This window comes from Lissotriton helveticus, chromosome 10, assembly GCF_964261635.1.
Source record: "Lissotriton helveticus chromosome 10, aLisHel1.1, whole genome shotgun sequence".
NCBI classification, from domain to species: Eukaryota; Metazoa; Chordata; class Amphibia; order Caudata; family Salamandridae; genus Lissotriton; species Lissotriton helveticus.
Window position 1 is genome coordinate 251561604 of NC_136071.1, and position 23276 is coordinate 251584879.

At 44.9% G+C, this 23276-nt stretch overlaps 1 protein-coding gene across 1 annotated transcript in view; it reads left to right on the forward strand.

The window, feature by feature from the left end:
• The window catches only part of SMG1 (SMG1 nonsense mediated mRNA decay associated PI3K related kinase), a 1634890-nt gene that overhangs the window by 290247 nt on the left and 1321367 nt on the right, over window positions 1–23276 (forward strand). The gene's annotated exons all lie outside the window — the stretch shown is intronic.

Here is a 23276-nt window from a genome sequence, read left to right on the forward strand (position 1 = left end):
CGACGACATATTCGACGACCCCGCAGAAGAAGGCGGTAGCCATCATCTTCAGATTTCTCCACAGTCGACGGAGGTCGAGGCGGAGCCTGAAGACCAAGTCGTAGGACAGGCCCTGGACCTTGAATACGTCGAGGAGGTAGGGGACGACGAAGAAGTTTATGGGGCCGCGGAAGATAGCTCAGAGGAAGAGCTATGCCCCGAAAGCTACATGACTCAGGCTCAGGTCACGGGATCGCCACTCAGCCTTACCCACGACCCAGCACCGCTATCCCCGGCCCCGCATTCTGGCCCGGCCACGGACACTCACGCGGAGCCGCCATTACACGTATCGAATTCGAAACCTTCGGATTCGACGGCACCAAAGATGGCCGACGTCCCATCGAAACCATCGGATTCGACAAAACCTAAAATGGCCGACGTCCAACACAAAATAGCGAAGCCTGCTCCTTCATCGACTCCGTCGACCTCCGGCCCACAGAAGTCGAAGAAGGCTGTCGAGTCGACAGCGCCGCAAAAGGTGCCCAAGGAATCATCCTCTAAGAAGGACGTCCATCAAGTGGCGAGCACAGTTGCTCCGGCGCGGACCTCGAAGACTGCTGACACGCCTTCGGCCGCCACTGCGGCGCCTACCAGTAAGCGCACAGTCGAGTCAAAATCAACTAAAAGCCATGACCCGAAGACAGGGGGCACTACGCATCGGCACAAAGATGCCGGATCGGCAGCAACGGCGTCGGCGCCAAAGGCTGCAACTGAGCCGCGAGCCGTTAGTAACGAAGATTCGTCGACGGAAAACTCGTCGACACCGAGAGACTCCGATGCTACCGAACATCGGCCGTCAGTTTCTAAACCCTCTGCTTCCTTCACTAAGCAGGTCACCGACTCCCTCAAACGTATTCGGGACAAGACTTTGTCGTCAACGGCTCCCACGCCGTCGGCTCCGAAATCGGTGGACACACCTCCTAAGACCTCGGCCAAGCTTCTCTACTCTCTGCCACCTAAGGTGGCACCGAAGGCATTTGCACCCAGATCGGTGCCGAAAATCGCTGACACGTCGGACACTTCCACGCACAAAAGCTTGGATCGACATCACGCCTCTGAAGACCAATCAGAGCATTACATCGATGCCCAAACGGGGAAATTGACCCTCTACAAAAGGAAAATCACTTCCCAACCACTGGAATCCTATGTCATTCCACTGAAAAAGAAAAGGCCGGCACAGGACATTCCTGCCCTTGTTGAACCTGTTTTGCCACCACCAAGAAGGAGTCCATCACCTTCCCCCGACCAATCAGGTGGAGAGGATGATGACCAAGATGATCAGTACAATTTCCCAGTTAACAATGACCCTGATGTTCAACTGGACTCATATGGCGATACTGGGGATCAAGGTGGACATCAGGTGGTACAAGATCCACAGGGGTTTGGGGCACGTACATCACCAACAGAGGATTCAGCAGCGTTTAATGCTTTGATAGAGCGGGCAGCGGCAAATCATGATGTGGACATGCATGCTGACCCGGTAGAGGAGGATTTTTTGTTTGAAACTTTCTCTGTCTCAGACAGAACAGTTAAAATACTTCCTATGCTCAAAGGTGTCCTTAAACATGCACCAGAAATCTTTAAGGAACCTACCAGGGCGAGAGTGGTGAACCCACGTATCGAAAAGAAATACAGGCCAGCACCTGGAGACCCTGCATATATTCGGGGACAGTTGCCTCTGGATTCGTTGGTGGTCGCCAATGCCCGCAAGAGGGCGAACTCCCAAACAACGGGTGAAGCTCCTCCCCCAGACAAGGAGTCGAAAGTGCTTGAGGCATCCGGCAAAAGGGTGGCTGCGCAAGCTGCCAATATCTGGCGTATAGCAAACACACAGGCACTATTGGCACGATACGATAGGGCGCATTACGACACCCTAGAACAGCTCCTTCGACACCTACCTGATCAATTTAAGGAAGGGGCCGAAATGCTCATACAAGAGGGAAAGCTCATCTCAAACGCAGTAATAAAGTGTGCACTTGATGTGGCTGATACAGCGGCTAGGGGGATTAACACTAGCGTCATGTTAAGGCGACAAGCTTGGCTTCGCATATCTGGATTTAAACCCGATATACAAACTACAATACTCAACCAGCCCGTCAATCCAGACAGACTGTTTGGTCCAGATGTTGACACCACCCTGGAAAAGATTAAAAAGGACAATGAGACTGCTAAGTCCATGGGGGCGCTTCAGTCTCAACAATTCAGGGGAAGCACTTTTCGTTGCTCAGGAGCACGTGGTGTTACCAGAGGACAGTTGGGTCAACAAACACAATTCGCAAAAAGTGGTGCACAATCCTCGTACCCCAAGCAGGGTAGAGGGGGTTACAGAGGTAACAGTGCCAAAGGCAGGGGCAGAGGGAACAACAACTCCCGTTCCTCTGCCGCCAACAAACAGTGACTCTCTGTCACTGCCCCCCGACCATCCAACACCTGTCGGGGGGAGACTCCAGCAGTTCCTGCCAGTCTGGACGTCCATCACCACGGACAGGTGGGTGAGAAAACTTATCCAGTACGGTTATTGTTTGGAGTTAACATCCACTCCTCCCAACATTCCCCCAAGACACCGTCCTATGTCTGCAGAGCACTTGCACTTATTGCAGCAGGAAGTTGTGGTGATGCTGCAAAAAGGCGCAATCGAGCTCGTACCGGTGGAAGAGGAAGGAACAGGAGTCTATTCCCTGTACTTCCTCATCCCAAAAAAGGACGGATCCCTCAGACCCATTCTGGATCTACGCCCTCTCAACATGTATATACTGTCGGAACACTTTCACATGCTGACACTGCAGCAAATTCTTCCACTGCTAATCCAAGGGGACTTCCTAGCAACCTTGGACCTCAAGGATGCTTATTTCCACATCCCACTCCACCCATCCCACAGAAAATACCTCAGGTTCACCACTCAAAACAGGCACTATCAGTTCAAAGTCCTACCCTTCGGGGTGACTACTGCCCCCAGAGTGTTTACAAAGTGTCTGGCGACAGTGGCGGCTCACCTCAGACGGCAGAACATACATGTCTACCCGTACCTAGACGACTGGCTTGTTCAAGCAAAGTCGGAACAACAGTGCTCCACGGACATGTCCCACACTATTCACCTCCTTCACAGTCTGGGGTTCTCGCTAAACTACCCAAAGTCGCACCTTCAGCCAGCCCATGTGCGGCAGTATCTGGGCGCGACAATAAACACCCTGACTGCTATGGCTCCGCCAAACCCAGTCAGGATCGACACAATTCAATCGCTGATCCAGAGGTTCAGACCGCAACACTCCCTACCAGCGAGAGTGTTCATGCAGTTGATAGGCAGGATGGCCTCCTGCATCTTCATAGTCCCGCACGCGAGGTTGCACATGTGTCCGCTCCAAGAATGCTTGGCTTATCAGTGGACACAGGCTCGGGGACATCTGACAGACCTAGTGTTGGTGACCGGTCGGGCATACAACTCTCTGCATTGGTGGAATCCACACAACCTTTGCAAGGGACGACCGTTCCAAGAGCCAGTGCCACAGATTATCCTAACGACGGACGCATCTCTCCAAGGGTGGGGAGCCCATGTGCTCCACTACACTGTGCAGGGACTGTGGTCCACCCAGCAACAGAAATTGCACATCAACTACCTAGAATTGATGGCAATCTTCATGGCGCTAAAGTCCTTCAAAGTACATCTGTGCAACAAAGTCGTGTTGATCCGGACGGACAACATGACAGCCATGTACTACATCCAAAAACAGGGAGGCACTCACTCGCCACAGCTGTCTCATCTGGCTCAGAACATGTGGAAGTGGGCCATTCAAAGGAACATTTTCCTCATGGCAGAACACCTCCCGGGCAAGGACAATCAGATGGCGGATCTGCTCAGCAGATACAGCCATCAAATGCACGAGTGGGAGATACATCCATCAGTACTCCACCCGTACTTCCAGCAGTGGGGTCATCCAGAGATAGACCTGTTTGCCACAAGGGAAAACGCAAAATGCCAAAGCTTTGCCGCCAGGTTCCCTCACCCGGAATCGCAAGGGAATGCGATATGGATAAACTGGTCAGGCAAATTTGCGTACGCTTTTCCCCCAGCGCCTCTCATTCCGCTGGTGGCAAAAAAGCTAAAGCAACACTCGATGACTCTCATCCTGGTTGCTCCAACATGGGCACGCCAACCATGGTACACCACGTTTCTAGAACTTTCCGTGGTACCGCATCAAAGGCTGCATCTCACATCCAGGCTCCTGACGCAGAACCATGGAGACATTCAGCATCCAGATCCGCAACAGCTCAATCTGGCGATCTGGCTCCTGAGGTCTTAGAATTTGGCTACCTCAACCTGCCTCCAGAATGCATGGACATCATCCGGGAGGCAAGAAAGCCCACTACCAGAGCTTGCTATGCAGCAAAGTGGAAGCGGTTTGTCGTTTACTGTACAGACCACTATCAACCCGCTAGACGCCTCCATCCCTAACATCATCTGCTATTTGTTACATCTTTACAAATGCAATCTAGCGTACGCTTCCATTCGGATACACTTATCCGCCATAGCGGCTTATCTCCAGAATAGGCAGCATCTCTCTGTTTTCAGGGTGCCTGCCATTAAAGCCTTCCTGGAGGGACTGAAGCGAGTCATTCCTCCAAGAACACCACCAGCTCCAGTGTGGAACCTCAATGTGGTCCTCACTAGGTTGATGGGTCCACCTTTCGAGCCACTGCACTCCTGCGAAATTCAATTTCTAACATGGAAAGTGGCTTTTCTCATTGCTATTACATCGCTCAGACGTGTTAGTGAGCTGCAAGCGCTCACGATCCAAGAGCCATTCATCCAAATACATTCAAACAGGGTAATGCTCCGCACTAACCCCAAATTCCTTCCTAAAGTAGTGTCACAGTTTCATATCAACCAAACTATTGACCTACCCGCATTCTTCCAAAACCCACAAACGGTAGCGGAAAGAATGCTTCATACATTGGATGTTAGGAGGGCGTTGATGTACTACATTGACAGAACGCAACACTTTAGGAAAACACAACAACTTTTTGTTGCCTTCTCAGCACAGCACAAAGGCAACCCCATTTCCAAAGCAGGAATAGCCAGATGGATTGTTAAGTGCATTCAAATCTGTTATCAAAAGGCTAAGCGTACTTTAACAATACCCCCAAGGGCGCACTCCACACGCAAGTTGGGGGCCTCCATGGCTTTCCTGGGGAACATTCCTTTAGAAGACATTTGTAGAGCAGCCACATGGGCTACACCACACACATTTACCAAACATTACTGTGTTGATGTGCATTCCAAACAGCAAGCAGCTGTAGGACAGGCTGTTCTCAAGACACTTTTTCAGACTTCTGCAGCTGGCACGGGCAACCGCCGTTAATGGAGGGACTGCTATGTATTCTATGCAATAGATATGAATTTAGCAGCCCACATGCCTCGAACTGAATATGCTACTTACCAGTATGCATCTGTTCTTGGCGTGTAGGGCTGCTAACATTCATATCGCCCACCCTCCTTCCCGGTGCCCGTAGCGGCTGCAGATACTCTCTTGCATTTATCATTAGCATGGACATCCCTTACACTATTTCACTCCATCTCTGCCACAATGGCTAAAAACAATCTGGGGATGGAGTCGATGCCCATGCGCACAGTAGTCCAGGGGAGGAGCCACCTATCTCGTGATACTTCGAAGACTCTTCCAGGACAACAATGTGCAATCATCCGGACCCAACACTAGGCGGCGATCTATGCAATAGATATGAATGTTAGCAGCCCTACACGCCAAGAACAGATGCATACTGGTAAGTAGCATATTCAATCTATATAAATACAAATATAAATGCATGCATACATATACATATATGCATACATATGCATGTTATTTACATGAAAGTTTTAAAAACACTAATAAAAGCAAAGCTAAAAAGCCACCTCATTACAAACAGAATGGCTTTAACTTAAACGAGGGCGAGATCTATTGCATTTTCAATGCTTGTTTACTTTGGTTCCATCAAGAAGGCATTCAGATGTGTCACACATTTGCCATAAATTCTGAATGTTAGCACTCTAGTTGCTCATTAGATCACTGTAGTAAAGCTACTGCTCACCAAGGAAGTCTGCTTCTAATCATACTTTCTATTAATATGGCAAAATGAACCCCCTCATTTTGTTCCTTTTTTAAATTAAATGTTTTCAGACTTACCACTTCATTCCAATCAAGATGGCTTTTGGTGTGCCATACTTTTGTCATAAGTAAGACTGTTAGCGCTCTAGTTGTTCTTTAGAACACTCTGGGACATTCTGTCACTGGGCTATACTTGGGCTACATCTGGGTGATATTTGGGCTACATTTGGGCTCTTTTGTCTCTGGTGGCCATCTTGGGAGACTGCATGTCAGAAGTTTTTTAATGAAATAGAAGAGGATTTGGGAAGTCACTCAAAATGTGCCCTAATTTTTCTTTCTACAGCACTAATCATACTTTCTATGGCAAAATATACCCCCCTCATTTTGTTCCTTTTTAAATTAAATGTTTTAAGAGTTACCACTTTATTCCAATCAAGATGGCTTCAGGTGTGCCATACCTTTGTAATAAGTAGGACTGTTAGCGCTCTAGTTGTTCTTTAGAACACTCTAGGAGGCTGCAGTAGAACACGAAGGAATCAACTGACAGTCTCTGTCCTTGTTGGATGTACAAGTTTTACTGAGAATGTCAGACTTCATTCTCACATGACTGAGAAAGATAATGTGAATATACAGAAAATATGCTTTCAGTTTAGCTTATAGATCCCCTTCCAAACCACTGTGGGAAAAGCATGAGATAATAGTTTTCTTTCAAACATGATTCATGATATCCCAGCAGAAGGCTTTTTCACATGGTAAAATCACCTTAGAACACACCACAATTCCTAAAATGAGTATGGTACCATCAACAAATGATTTATAATGTAACTAAAGTCCTAAAACCCTCTATTAACTACAATGCTTTTTAATGAGGTGCTATCATGTATATTGGTCCCAAGATGGCTGCCAACACTTCTTGGATGAAGTGCTGACAGCCAATCAGATCTCACGATGAGATGTGTGGTTAGGCTCCGCCCAGATATGTGTTTTTGAAGTTAATTTTCATAAAAACCACTGGAGCAATTTTCACCAAATATAGCAAAGGCACTTCTGCGTACCAGTCCCTACAATTTTGCCAAGTTTGGTGTAATTCCGTTCAGCGGTTCGGGCTGTAGCCTTGTCAGAATGTCGAATGGAAATTAACATGGGGAAAACACGTTTTGGGACCCCCCTTTTTTCTCTGCCCCCACTTCACGTACTCCCCGAAACTTTCAGGGAAGGAGCGCAGCGGAGCTGGCCAAAAGTTTGAAACATTGCACGCAAATTCCTCAACCGGCGCCAAAGTTATTCCCAATAGAATGTTGCGGATTTCCTATGGTAGCTAGGTCCTAACTATATATACCTACTGGCTATCGCCAGGAGGTAATATATATATAAAATAAAAAAGCAAATGCAGCCTTATACACACTAGAGCTGAATAATGCTGTAAGGACTTCCCATTATATCATAAAGAATACATTAGAAACAGGGAAAAACAATAGTAGAACATGTTTAAAAACTGTTTTAATGCTTAGCACAAACTCTCAGAAAGGACTGAAAGCATTGACAGCTCCCAGGCTGCATTGCAGAAACATAGCCTAAAAAGGCTGAAAAGCTAACTCATAGCAATATAGCAATAAACTGGCACCGTGCCTTTAAGGCAGTCATGACCCCCAGCTTCCCATCATGCCTCAGGGGTGACAGGTCAGTTGTTCTGTGCGGTGACTCAAAAGCCATAACACACAGAGTTGACATTACCTTTAAAAATACAATAATCCTTTGCTCGGGAGGCGGGAGAGTTGCTTATGACTTTGATGAGGATACCCCTGGAAGAGATCTAGGATTACAGGTAAGTAACTAATCCTTCTCTTCCAGGGGATCCTCATCAATAGTCGTAAGCACTAGAATAGAATAGTGAGCCTCACCTCATCCCCCTGCGTGCGAAGGAAACAGAACAGTAAATCAGCCAACCAGCTTAGATAACTAAGCTCAGATAGAGATCTTACTATCCGAATAGATTCCTCAAGAAGGCCTGGCCTACTTGAGTATCCACCCTGGAATCGGATTCTAGACGAAAATGCCTTGTGAAAGTGTGAACCGATCTCCAGGTTGCTGCCTTGCAAATCTCCGCCATTGGAACATCATGCAAGAAAGCTACTGTGGCCGTCTTTCCCCTAGTGGAGTGTGCTTTAGGAGACAACAAAAGGGGTTTATTTGCCAACTGTTAGCCCAATTTTATACAGGACACTATCCATCTTGAAATGGATCTCTTTGAGGCTGAAAAGCCTGTTCTCATGGCACCATAATTAAAAAACAATTGATCCGATTTTCTTATTCCCTTCGTACCCTCCAAATAGAATTTCAGCCTTCTTTTAATGTCTAAGGAGTGGAGAGACCTCGCCGCAGGAGTTGCGGGATTGGGAAAAAAGGATGGTAGGGACAATGACTGATTAATATGGAAATCAGATATAACCTTTGGCAAAAAAGCAAGGTGAGCCCTTAACACTACCCTGTTGTGGTGAAACACAATATACGGCTCTTTAGCACACAGCGCTTGGATCTAACTTACTCTGCACGCTGATGTTATTGCCACCAGGAAAGCGGTCTTCCTTGACAGGTTCTGCAATGTGGCTTTATGAATGGGCTCAAAAGGAGGACCCATCAATCTAGACAGCACCAGATTCAATTCCCAAGGAAGAGAAGGAGTTCGAACCGGGGGATACACTTTCTTCAACCCCTGTAGGAAATCCCTAACCACCTGCAATTGGAAAAAAGAAGGTTGGTTGGGGGATTTTCTGTATGCCGTAATGGCTGACAAGTGAACCCTGATCAAGGAATATTTCAAACCCGCTTTGGACAAATAAAGGATGTAAGGTAGAATGACCTCCTCCTGCCCCTTTGTAGGATCAAAATGATTATGAACACACATGGGTAGAATCTCTTCCACTTAAAGCGTACAACGCTCTTGTGGAAGGTCTCTTAGCCTCTTTCAGGATGTGCATGCAGTCCTGCGGCAGATTCAAATGTCCATATTGTAGGACCTCAGGAGCCATGCTGCCAAGTTCAGTGAAGGAAGGCTGGGATGGAGAATCCTCCCGTCCATTTTGGTCAGTAGGTCCGCTCTGTAAGGCAGTCTCCTGTGGGGGAGTACCGACAACTGCAGAAGGTACGGGTCTCACCAATGATGCGGCCAGTTTGGAGATATCAGAATCATCTTCATGTTGGATCTGATGAGCTTGGAAACCACCTTCGGGATCAGAGGCAGAGGAGGAAGGCGTATGCTAATGTCTCCGACCAATCCATCAAAAGCGAATTCCCCCTTGTCCCTGGACGGTAGAATCTGGATTCGGAAGCGTGGCATATTTTGCTTTTTGTCGTCTGCAAACAAATCTATTGACGGACAACCCCACTGTTGGAAAATATCTGCTACCACCTCGTCGTGTAGCACCCAGTCTGGCTGATCTTCGAAGTGCCGACTGAGCGCATCTGCTCACATTTTTTCGTCTGCTGTTGTTTTTCCCTGTTTCTAATGTATTCTTTGATATAATGGGAAGTCCTTACAGCATTATTCAGCTCTAGTGTGTATAAGGCTGCATTTGCTTTTTTATTTTTTATATATATATATATATATATATATATATATATATATATATATATATATATATATATATATATATATATATATATATATATATATATATATATTTATTTCACACTTCTTCGCTGTCACACGAAAAAAATGTGCGCACTACCTCTGAATTCCACAGTTTGATTTATTATAATCCTTTTAGCATGAAAGCAAACAATCGTTTGCTTTCATGCTAAAAGGATTATAATAAATCAAACTGTGGAATTCAGAGGGAGTGCGCCCTTTTTTTTCGTGTGACAGCGAAGAAGTGTGAAATATATAACGGCGTGGTTCTGCCGTAGGGTCACGCACCTGAGACCAACGTGTGGGGATATGGATATATATATATATATATATATATATATATATCAATGCTCGAAGGTGTCCACCTTTGAGTAGCACGCGAACAGCAGCTTGGTTTATGTATAGGTGAGGACGGGGATCCACTCTTAGACGCCGCTCCGTACGGGATCTGCCCGACGCGTTTCGAAGCTCCATATGCTTCTCTTCAGGGGCTTTAACGGAAGCGGTGTGCGCAACCGCCGACCCACTTCCCCATTTAATATATAACACACCCACCGATGGGAGGCTCAAATGAGACTGTGCATTCTGGGAAGTGTGGTCCGGGAAGAACACAATCAAGTCCTGTATGGACTCCACAAGTGGGCCCGTCCTCGATTCCAAGTACGACTGCTGCTTCACTTTCGTGACCCCCAGGGTACCGGGGTGGTGCATACTCCGCAGCTGGACGGCCGCGTATAAATCAATGCTCTAAGGTGTCCACCTTTGAGTATCACGCTAACAGCAGCTTGGTTTATGTATAGGTGAGGACGGGGATCCACTCGTAGACGCCGCTCCGTACGGGATCTGCCCGACGCGTTTCGAAACTCCATATGCTTCTCTTCAGGGGCTTTAACGGAAGCGGTGTGCGCAAACGCCGACCCACTTCCCCATTTAATATAATCAGCAGTCGTACTTGGAATCGAGGACGGGCCCACTTGTGGAGTCCATACAGGACTTGATTGTGTGCTTCCCGGACCACACTTCCCAGAATGCACAGTCTCATTTGAGCCTCCCATCGGTGGGTGTGTTATATATAAAATGGGGAAGTGGGTCGGCGGTTGCGCACACCGCTTCCGTTAAAGCCCCTGAAGAGAAGCATATGGAGCTTCGAAACGCGTCGGGCAGATCCCGTACGGAGCGGCGTCTACGAGTGGATCCCCGTCCTCACCTATACATAAACCAAGCTGCTGTTCGCGTGCTACTCAAAGGTGGACACCGAGCATTGATTTATACGCGGCCGTCCAGCCGCGGAGTATGCACCACCCCGGTACCCTGGGGGTCACGAAAGTGAAGCAGCAGTCGTACTTGGAATCGAGGACGGGCCCACTTGTGGAGTCCATACAGGACTTGATTGTGTGCTTCCCAGACCACACTTCCCAGAATGCACAGTCTCATTTGAGCCTCCCATCGGTGGGTGTGTTATATATAAAATGGAGAAGTGGGTCGGCGGTTGCGCACACCGCTTCCGTTAAAGCCCCTGAAGAGAAGCATATGGAGCTTCGAAACGCGTCGGTCAGATCCCGTACGGAGCGGCGTCTACGAGTGGATCCCCGTCCTCACCTATACATAAACCAAGCTGCTGTTCGCGTGCTACTCAAAGGTGGACACCTTCGAGCATTGATTTATATGCGGCCGTCCAGCCGCGGAGTATGCACCACCCCGGTACCCTGGGGGGTCACGAAAGTGAAGCAGCAGTCGTACTTGGAATCGAGGACGGGCCCACTTGTGGAGTCCATACAGGACTTGATTGTGTGCTTCCCGGACCACACTTCCCAGAATGCACAGTCTCATTTGAGCCTCCCATCGGTGGGTGTGTTATATATAAAATGGGGAAGTGTGTCGGCGGTTGCGCACACCGCTTCCGTTAAAGCCCCTGAAGAGAAGCATATGGAGCTTCGAAACGCGTCGGGCAGATATATATATATATATATATATATATATATATATATATATATATATATATATATATATATATATATATATATATATATATATATATATTCTCATATATATATATATATATATATATATATATATATATATATATATATATATATATTCTCATATATGATTGTGTTTCCGGGGTCCCGTGCATGGGCGGGAATATTCTAGTGCTTATGACTTTGATGAGGATACCCCTGGAAGAGAACTAGGATTACAGGTAAGTAACTAATCCAAACTGATTTACTTACCTTTTCTCTAGGAAATGTCCCAGTGTGATATCTAGGCCTATCACACTTTGGAAGGAGGCCACGATTGTTTTATTATTGAAGCCTGGTAGGGATCCCCTGATGGCTGATTCCTACCGTCCAATCTCCCTGCTGAATTCTGATTTATAAGATCTTTATGAGTATTCTGGCAGGGAGATTGGCAAAGTTGGCACCATGCCTGATTAATACCGACCAGAAAGGCTTTATGGTTGGGAGAGTCCTCCAGAAACAAACACAATTACTTATTGGCGACATCGATCTTACTGAAATTAGGAGGGATCCCCTGGCAGTAGTGGCCTTAGACGCCGCTAAGGCCTTAGATCGTGTGTGCTGGAGATATCTTTGGGCGGTGGTGGAGGTCATGGGTATGGGCCCAATCTATGTCCAGACTTTAAAGAACTGTTATTCTGGGGCTCCGGCGAAGATTTTGCTAAATGGCTTCCTGACTCCAAGCTTTGCAATACAGAGAGGGACAAGACAGGGGTGCCCTCTATCTCCCCTTCTATTCAATATCTATATTGAGCCCCTTGCACAGGAGATTAGGCTGGATAACATCATAAGGCCTTTTAAATTGCAAAATTATCAGTGCAAAATCGCCTTGTAGGCGGACGATGTAATCTGTACCGGTGACCCTGATATCTCCATTCCGCGGCTTGAAACCTTGTTGGGGAACTTTGGCTCGATCTCAGGACATCTCGCCAACTCTGCTAAAACAGAGGTTGTGTTGGATCACAGTGTACAGTCAAGGACCCATAAGTAGAGAAGTCGGGTATCTATGGATAAAAATAGTTAAGGACCTGGATAAAATTCCCCTGATTAATCTCAGAAAAATCGAAAAGGATATTGACTACCTCTTTGCCAGGTGGAAAAACCTCCCTTTGACGATCTATGGGAGGGTCAACCTGGTAAAGATGTCAGTATTACCCAAACTGACTTTCCTTTTTAGCGCGGTGCCTCTTACTTTTCCCCAGAAAAATATTAGTAAGATTCAGGGCAAAATTGGTAGTTTTCAGTGGGGTCAGAAAAGTGCTAGGCTATCCTAGAAAAAACTAAGAAGGAAACTTTTAAAAGGTGGTTTGGTACTTCCTGATACTAATTGGTACTTAGTGGTTTTTCAATTTAAGGGCATAAGGATGCTGTTGTCTACTCCGGGGGAAAGTACGTTGGGTAGGTTTTTGGGTGAATTGGCCTTAGTAGAGGGTGGCAGTGGGCAAGCGGGGTTTTTATATAAATTTGGGGCACCCAGATTCTTCAAGCGTGTACGTCTCAAGGTTTTGAGCTGCCTTGCTGACTTGGCACAAATTAAGACTTATTGGGGGCTTAGGTTATTTCTCCGCCTTTGCACCAATCTGGGATTCCCTGGGGACCCCCCCTCCCCCCGCCTGGGTAACAGCTTTCCGATTAGAAGAGAAGGTTTGGAGATGTGGCGGATCTGGTGGACTCAGATGGGGTTCACCCTTGGGAGATATTGCAAGATAAGATCGTCCCTCATTCTCTAGGTTTAAGTACCTCCAGTTAAGATCATTGCATGAGGCGGAAGCTCGAGAAACAGCAGGGAACTGGGAACTTGAGCAGTTATTCCAAGACTCACGCTCAAGGAAGAAAGAAATATCTTTGTGGTACTTAAGCCTTCTTGAAGCAGAGGATCATGAGGTTCCCCCTCCGTCATCAGTATGGAATTCTTCCCCACTTGCCCACGATATAGAAAGCGTTTTTGAAACCTCCCTTAATTTACTATATAAATATATCAAGCCTGCTAGGCTAAAGAAAAATCAATTGTTTGTATTAAACAGGCTTTATTACACGCCGGCCAAAATTGACAAATTTGCACCTGTTCCCGCTCTAGTATGCACGAGGTGTTCTCTCAGTAATGCGGATGACATCCATATGTTTTTCAAATGTGCAGAACTAGCCCTATTTTGGAAAAACGTGGGGGAATCCTTGACAGCCATTTTTCAAACCCATTTAGAGATGGATCTCCCCCTGGTGATTTTTTTAATATAAATAATTATGTAGAAGGGTCGCTTCCACAGACCCATATTGGTTTGCTTCTCTATCTTGTGATCCTGGCTAGGAGGGAGATATCTTTTCGATGGAAAGATCCGTCTCCCCAATAGAGAAAGCTGGCTGAAAGCGGCACAGCGCATGGCTTGTCTAGAGCAAGAAGATGTATTGGGAATGCATGATAACATCTGGTCTCCCCTGTTAACCTGGGGTCGCCGCTTGCATCTGTTAACCTGTTAAGAACTCTGCTTTGTGGGCGCGTCCAATGATTACACCAGTCCTCAGGATCAAGAGGAAGGCCTTGGTGGTCCAGACTAACTCAGTGAGTCGAGGGGCGCCCAGTTAAACACAAGTCGACTTGTCAAAACTGCCAGAGTCTTTGGTGAGATGAGGACAAAAAAAAAAAAGCAACTTGAAAAGTAATTTAAACTGCTTTACAAACAAATGACTTACCTGTAACAAATCCATTTGCATTCAACTGCATTTAAATTGTATTTCAACTGCAATATACCAGTAAAGTATTATTTCACTTACCTGCACCAGGCCTGGCTTGGTTCTAGAAATAAAATAACTAAATATATTTTTATACAAACAAAATTGTTCTGAGTTCAGTCTGTGTGACATAATTTTGTGTCTAAGTGTGTACAATAAATGCTTAGCACAAACCCTCTGATAAAGCCTTAGTGTTCGCCCACACTACCACAAATAGAGAGTAAGGCATTATCTACTTTTACAGCTGCCTACCTTAGGGTTTCCACTGGACTCTGTGCACACTATACCTTACTTTAGTATAGTACTAGCAGCCCGTCCCGACGTTGTCCGGGTATGAAATAGAATGTGTGTAATGTGTGTATTTGGCAAGGGCAATTTATTTTAAAATCTCACAGTAGACAACATTTTTTGTTTCATTAGAATAGGGACAGAGAAAGCTCAGCTGCAGCCCTGGTTGATATTAGCAGGCACGTGTAATTGGTGTAGTGATCCGCCGCCTGAGTCTGGCTTCAGCCCTGGTTGATGTTAGCAGGCGCGTGTAATGTTGTTGAATGAGAGAGTTATCAGCCGCGGGTAAATCCGTTTAATGAGAGAGTTGAGTAACAGCGAGTAGGAGAGGCTGCAGTAATTGTCCCCGCAGACACGCTCATTTGCGTGTTCCCCGGCTTGAGGCCCAGATGCAGGCCTGTTTGATGTTAGCAGGCGCGTGTTCCCCCGCTTGAGGCCCAGCTGCAGCCCTGGTTGATGTTAGCAGGCGCGTGTAATTAGTGTACTGATCCGCTGCCTGAGCCCGGCTAGAGCCCTGGTTGATCGTAGCAGGCGCGTGTAATTTCGTTGAATGAGAGGCGCGCAGGAGAGGCTGCAGTAACGTCACTTACCAGGCCTCCAGGTGAACGCGTTTGTCACGCCCCCAGCACACGGCACAGCAGACGATCTTCTGATTAATGTACGACCCACATGGCATGAAGGGCGGAACGTAGCACACGCCCCCAGCGTTTCTCACGCCCCCACCGTGCCCCTTGATGCGGCGCAATTGCATTCACATGGCATGAAGGCCGGACACACGCCCCCAGCGTTTCTCACTCCCCCAGCGTGTCAAGCCCCCAGCGTGCCCCTTGCTGCTGCGCAGCAACATAATTGGCGCTTGTATGTACGACTCACATGGCATGAAGGGCGGACACACGCTCCCAGCATTTGTCACGCCCCCAGTGTTTGTCACGCCCCCAGCACACGCCCACTGCCCACAATGTGATGGCCGTACCACACGCCCCCAGCGTTAGTCACGCCCCCAGCCCACGCCCACAGCACAACGCAGACACGCCCACAAGGGACTACTTTGCTGGCACGGTTCTTTTACCTTTTAAATGCATAGAGGAGTTGGCCTAACGGCTAAGGCGCTCGACCTCGGACCTGAGGATCTGGGTTCGAGTCTTGGTAACGACGCCAAACTTCCTGTGATTCTGAGCAAATCACTTAATCTCCCCGTGCCTAACAAAGTTGAATGTGTGTCCTCAAGTAACGTAACTGGTGCTATGTAAAGCGCTCTGATACCTGACTCAGTTTGGGTCAAGTTTGCGCTATATAAAACTCTGCAAAAAAAAAATTATTGGTGGCCGTCTGCATAGCCCCTATGTCCTTCTGCTGCAACTGCCCTTTCCAACGCTGTATTGGGTGTTGTGATTGGTGCTGTGGTTACTGAGATTACCCGCCTCAAAGGTTTGGGCTCTTTCTTTATAATATTAGTATGGATATACAGAGCCAGATTCCTACATATTGCAAAACATATTACATGCGACAAATTATCTTTGGTTCTTTAAAACAAATATGGTAAGAGTAATATTTTTATCAACCATTGGTCTCCGATTTAGTCATGGTGGGTGTAATCATTTCTGGACTCTGTGTGTGCAATGAATGCTTAGCACTGCCCTCTGATAAGCCTAACTGCTGGTCCACACTACCACACAAGAGAGCATTAGTATTATGTACTTGAGCATCTGGTTGTTTACTGGAGTTTGTGCACACTATTCCTCATTTTGGTATTGTATATACAGAGTTCGCTTCCTACAATTTTGATTTACATTTTTGTACACTTCTTCTTGACAGCACAAAATTGAAAAATAACGTTTTTAAGAAAGTAACCTAATCCTTTGCTTCTTTTCGCCATGGTCAAAAACACAATGAACCAGACCATTCCTTTTATTTCAGTTGAGTTTCACATTGAAAGTGTCTTAAAATAGCCAATAGAAATATATTTGCAGCCTATTGGCAGGCTAAAAATGCCCAAATGTCAATTTTTTTGAAAAAGAAGCCAGTTAAAACAATTGATCACCGTCTTAATAAGATGTGACTAGTAATATTTTTCATTAACCTTTCCGAAATAGAAAATAATGTAGGTCAATGTTAGCAGATAGGCTGCCCTCGATATAAGAGCAAACCTGTACTGTGTTGACCTGCCAATCTATCGCTAATGATAGTCATTTTTTCAAACCATCAGCACTTTGTTTAATGTCTTGACACTAAGATAGCGCCTATTAAAGTTATTTGAAGTGTCTTAGTAGTCAATTTTAAGTTTCGCACATTTTTAACTTTTTCTGCACTGCAAATCATCAGCACCACTGATTGCAATATAACTGTGGCTGCATCGATCGCTGGTTTTGAATTGAGAGTAGGTTCCCCATTAATTGGTGCGGGCTGCACCATTCACATAACCTACAGTAACTCCCAGATGATGATGCTCTGCCATTGTGGTGGGCTGATGGGATTCATTTTCACTCAGTGAGTGTGTGCTTGCTTTGATCCAGACACCATAGTTTCCTTGCCATTCTTTATCTCACGGTTTATAGACCGGTAGTTCCTTTGTGTTTTTTTAAAGTTGTAGTTTGGGGACAGGATACTGCCTGGTCTTTAAATATTGACTCCCTAGGACCCTCTTTTGTTAAAGATTTTGTGTATGCAAACATGTACTGTGCCAGTGAAAGGTCAGTGCCTTTTTTGGCTTCTGGTAACAGGATCCTGGATTATTGCGCTCTGCCTTTTTGTCATTTTTCTCATTGGAAATCTTTCAAAATGTTTTTCCAAGCACTTCATTCCGATGTGCTTTAAGACTTGGAGGGTGACTCTTCTTTTTTTTTTTTTTTTTTCTTCAAATTCTATTTTTCACTGTTGGGTTCGGAGGCACATTCTGGGCCGGAGATAGTCAAGGATACGGGTACTCTGCCGAAAAAGGTTGGAAAAAATAAATAGAAGAGGAAAGAATTTTTGGCAGCAGACCTCGAAGAAAAGGAGAAAATGCCAAGAAAGCAGAGGAAACCGATTCTGCCATTTATGCTTAAACCATCTGGGTAAAAGCATATTCTTGTTCTGCTGGGAGCTGGTAGATTTTCCTAGTACTTCGATGAGATCCAAAATACCCTTTTTAGGTTCTGTCCTAAATGTCACCGCAAGTTGGCCTAAAAGAAGGACCAGCACAAATTTTGTGTCTACCTAAAGGACCAGAAGTCAGAGGATTGTTAGGCATGAAAGACGTTGCTCCTTAGGAAGAAAGAGGTGGGCACAATACGCCATAATGCAGTCCAAACAAGGCCCTTTTAAGGAAATGCCAGAGAGGAGACCTAGGGAGATCAGTGGTCAAATGGCGTAGAAATTGACCACTGTTGAGAGATGCCCAAAAAGATACCAAGGATTATATATAGCTGGCACTGGAAAACCTACTCCCATTGTTGAAGGTTTTGGACTCCAAGACCTTGAAACAATCCTTAATGCCCTTTATCTCTGTAGTTGAAACGAAGACAAAGGAACTCCACAGGGCACAGCCAAAAGAGAATGAAATGGAAAAATATTCTGACTCAACACCGAAAGATGATTTGGTATCGGAGAAATGAGAGAGTTGAACTTGAAAGACAGTTCAACCACAAAAAGGGACCGCTTCAACACGGAACAACAGGTGGTTGACATGAAAAGAAAAAATACATGGACTTAAAGCCAAAATGGGAACATTACTGCAAAAGAAAGAATAGGATGGAGGAGAATCAACGTCAAAGTCCCAGTAACTCAGAACCTCAGAGGCATGAGCAGGAGGAGTTTTCTGGCGAAGATGATAGATATGAGCAACCCATTTTAGAGATCACAGGGGAACGAGGTTACATGGCACGGCTTAGACACTGATGCTCCTGGAGAGGATCTCTTCTGCCCTCCTAGGCCATTGCTTTCAGCTGACCTCTCTTTATTCAATACTGTTACTAAAAGGGCCGCAGACACATATGGATTACAGATTGTAGTGTAGGATGTGGCATGTTTCCACTTCGATTGCAGAATAAAATCAATTCATGTCCATGCTTCCTAGCATTGCTGACTAGGGGACAGAGGAATTTAAGGATCCAGCTTCTTCTCAAGCTCTAACTCCAAGTTTAGAGAAGAAATAGTAATTTCGAGCCAAGACCCAATTTACATTAAGAACAAAGGACTAAGACTTCAGCACCCACAGGATCATCTCCAGACAGTAAAAATTGAGGTGATGGGAAACAGAGGTCAGCAGCCACACAGTGGTGCGTTACTGATTCTAATGCCCGCTTAAACAGATATGGCCACAGACCGTGAGGGATCAAGGAAGAACTGATGCAACATCTCCCAGAACAATAAAAAAGAGAGCACTAATGATAATTCAAGGCTTAAATACCATCTCAAACGTTTGTCTCTATTCAGTTCTAGATTCTGCTGTCACAACCAGCAGAGATGTGCTCTGGTAGTAAAATAAGAAGGCATGCTTGGCTAAGTGTACCAGGCTTCAACTAAAAAGTTCAATCTCCTGCTATAAATGACTTTCACAAAGGGAACCGGTTTTGAGCTGCAGAGGATGACTCTCCAACAGGTGAAGAAAGGCATTGATATAGCAAAGGCAATGTGGGATTTCAAATTCTGGGGAACAATTAAGAGGGGCTCTCATCTCACCGAGCAGTGGAAAGAGGGGGCTCCAGCACATTATACAACATACATAGAGCACCCTTGAGCGAGATGACATGGCACAACCCATTGTAGCCGAGGCACTCCTTTCTATACTGATCCAGGGGAAAAGGCCAGACCACAAGAGGGTCGGCCACTTTCAGCATGTGATTCACAATCTCTAAACAGAAGTAAGTGATAGAGGTGGTCTGAAACGAGCAACAAAACCAGGGAGAGTTCTCAATCTACTTAATCCCCAAGCAAGATTTTACATTGCAACCCATAATAGACCTGAAATTGCAGGACTAATCCATCAGGTCACAAAAGTTCAAGATGATTAAACTACAGGAAACCGTTCCATTGCTTTAAGAAGGGACTACATGGCAACCATAGACCTCAAGGTTATGTATTTTCACATCCAGATAAACAACAAACCAGAGAAATATCCTAGGTTTTACTTTTTTAAATTAAATCATCGCAGAGTATTTACAAATGATTGCAGTTATGGCATCTCACTTGAGATATTAAGGGACGCATTTACCCATACCTAGACAACTGGCTGATAAAGGCATGCTTGCAGGATTAGTACCAGAACATTGTAGAAATTGTGATGGAAACCATGCACAGACTAGATTTCTCCTCATTGAACATGGAGAAATCCTTGTTCTCTTATGAAGAAAAATGTATTATTTGGGGGCAACGGCATATCTGATCCAGAAGAGAGTGCTGCCATTGGCAGATCTAGTTTTCTTTTGCTGGTAGGGACGGTCTCTGACAAAACAGTGAAGAAAATGCTTGTTTGAAACCTTAATGCTTCTAGCTGACCCCATTTGCCAGGCTCCATGTGAGACCCATCCATAAATGATTTCTGCGCCTATGTTGCCAATTTGTGGGGGACTGGGAGGATCTAGTGGTTGTTACAGCAAAAGCACAAAACTAGATACATCGTGGATAACCGAGACCATCAAATACTTGGTTCATTCGAACAATCATTTTCTTTATGGACTATAGCCACAGACTCATCCCACAGTGACCATGTTCTTTCTGAACAAAGAAGGGGGGATCACGTTAAATGTGCTATCTGATCTAGTATAGGACATCTAGAGCTGGGGTATCCGAAGAGGTTTTTCGCTGATAGCAATACACTTTCCACTGTCCGTGAAACCAAGTGGCCTCTGATGCATGGGTCCTTGGTGCTTTGGAACAAGTATTCTCTGAATTGTCCTCTGCTGCCTCATTCCAGACTTCTTCTGCCTTGTGTGGCATCTCATGTCTGCAAGGGACAGTCATTTTATTATGCAGAATAATCTATCCTGTCATCTGAAAGAGGGAAAGGATGTTACTAGCACTTTTTCTTTTGATGGAGAAGGGGTTAAGGACTCTTGATTTAATTTTACTTCAGATGTCTAAATACTGACTATGTCTCTGCTCCTGCTAGAGCATTCTGGCAATGTCCTGTACAGAGTAATGCATAGTGCTTGGTCGACCTGAAGGTTGCTTTATTCCTTGTACACATCCTAGGTTTTACATTTATTTGTCACTGGTGTTTGTTAGCCTTATGTTTTGATTATTGTTCATGTTACAGAATTATAATTTAAATTCTACTTCTTGATGTCAAAGACCGAGCTTTAAAGTTCTAAAATAGGCAGTGTAAACTCCTGCAAGCATTTGTATCCTCTTGAGCTTATGTTTTTCTTTAAGACCTGTGGTATACAAATGCTATACAATTTCATTATATTTTTCTTACATTTAGTGGTAATCCTTTTTATGCATTGTTTTGCAATTTTTATACATTACCTCACATTGATTCACAGATGTGCTTGATTCATGGCCATCCATCCTTCCATTCATGCCTTATGTTTGAGGTCAGGTTTCTATTGTTAAGTACTCACATAGACCTCTTCTATTGAACATTCAATTCAAAGAATACAATAACTTCAATTAATATGTTCTTATTTTTTTGTCCTGTGGCGTTGATACATATTGCCCAATTCACAATGCCATTTGCATGTGCAAGTTAAAATTGCAAGTAAAAAAGTTCAATTTTCAAATAAAAATTCATGTGTGTAATTCACATTAAGTGAATTGACACTCTTAAAGGGATGTTGCTACAATATTGCAGCAACTCATGAAGAACACATATGTAGTAATCATGCATGACATCAAATCAAATCCCACACCGGCCACAATTTTAAACACACTCAAGAACATTATGCAGTACTCTTTGCTTAATGGTGAATCACAGCTACATGTCGCAAGATTGCAGCACTGTTCTAGTACTTCTAGGTGACTACAAATCACTTGCCTCGTTTATTATTTTATAAAGCCATACTTTTCAAACCAAGTACAAACTGCAGAGTAGCATGTAACTACAATCCAGTCATATAAAATATATATGAACCCATCTTCTCCCAGAGGATGTTCCAGGGCAGTTCCAGGGCAGGGATGCTATCGAAATTTTAAAAACTCTTAGAACCTTGTGAGTTTCTGTATCTTAAAAATGTGACCACAGCCCATATCCGTGCTGCAAACATTCGGAGGCTTACTCTTGTTAAAAGCACATTTCTATGGTGGCAGTGGAAAGGGAACATAACCAAAACTGGTTTGAGATGTTGCTGTAAACAATTCCTCAACACAACAAAATTTCCCAGTAGAGGGAAAAAATTAAGCAGTACTGCAAAGGCATTTTTGCCTCAGCAGTTCTACAGTTGGGACATCCTGGCTCATTGTCTCTCTATTTATAAAAAAAAATTCTACTTCAGCAGTGAAGTTTCGCATTCTTTCCATTATTAAAATGTTTTCTTTAATGACTAAGGTTTATTCGAATACCAGAAGGACAGTGTACAGTTTTGCTGTTGGATGAGCAGTGTGTATAACCCGATTGTGCATTCCAATTTTACATCATTACTGTAAAATTACAATAAAAGGGAATATTTCTTTTTATTACAGCTCTGCCCTCTCCTTTAGCTTCAAATTTACATTTTCTTGTGGAACCTTGTGAACTTCTCCAAGGTGGTATTTTATTCCAAGTTTACTTGTTTATAGGTGAATTTGGAAAACTTGCCCACACTGTTATCGTGACCAATTCTGTCCTACAGAATGTTCTAACATTGTGAATCCAGGAAAGATGGGAAATGTGTGTCCTGTTTGTTGTCAGTATAGACTTAATGGTGTGTAAACCATGTATTGATTAAGAAACATTGTATTGATTAAGAAAGGCATTGGAATACCAACGAGAACTAGATCTGTAACTGGTTGATACCTTACAGACCTACAAACTGGCCACCCATAGCAGGTACCGCCCCTCTTGTCGCCCCCAGTATAACATTCATTTGCCCCTTTTTTCCCTTCACAGCCAGGTGTCTGACTCCCTGGACACATACGATAATGTGCTTATTCCTCAACCTAAACCTGCCTCATCCACAGCTACTTGAAGATATTTCTTACAAATGTGTGTTGCACATTTTAATACCACCACACTGCGCCAGAATAGAATCCTTTTACCTTCTCCTACCTCTTCACTTGTACCTTTCAGTTGCAACACGAACAGCGCTATTACTCAACAGCATTCATGCCAACTGCACGGTGACTGGTCTTTTGACTGTTACATCGCATTGTTATACTTGTGCCTTCTTTTCTGCATCCATTTCTACTTTGATTTGTCATTATCTGCATAATTGCTTCTTTTTTGTTTCCATAACCTACATATAGTATTGTTTAAAAGCTCATGATTTTTGTACATTAGTCTTTTCCATCGTAGTTTGCCCAAATGTTTTCCCACAAAAGGAGTTGAGCCTTCGGTATAGTACTGAAACACTTTAATCA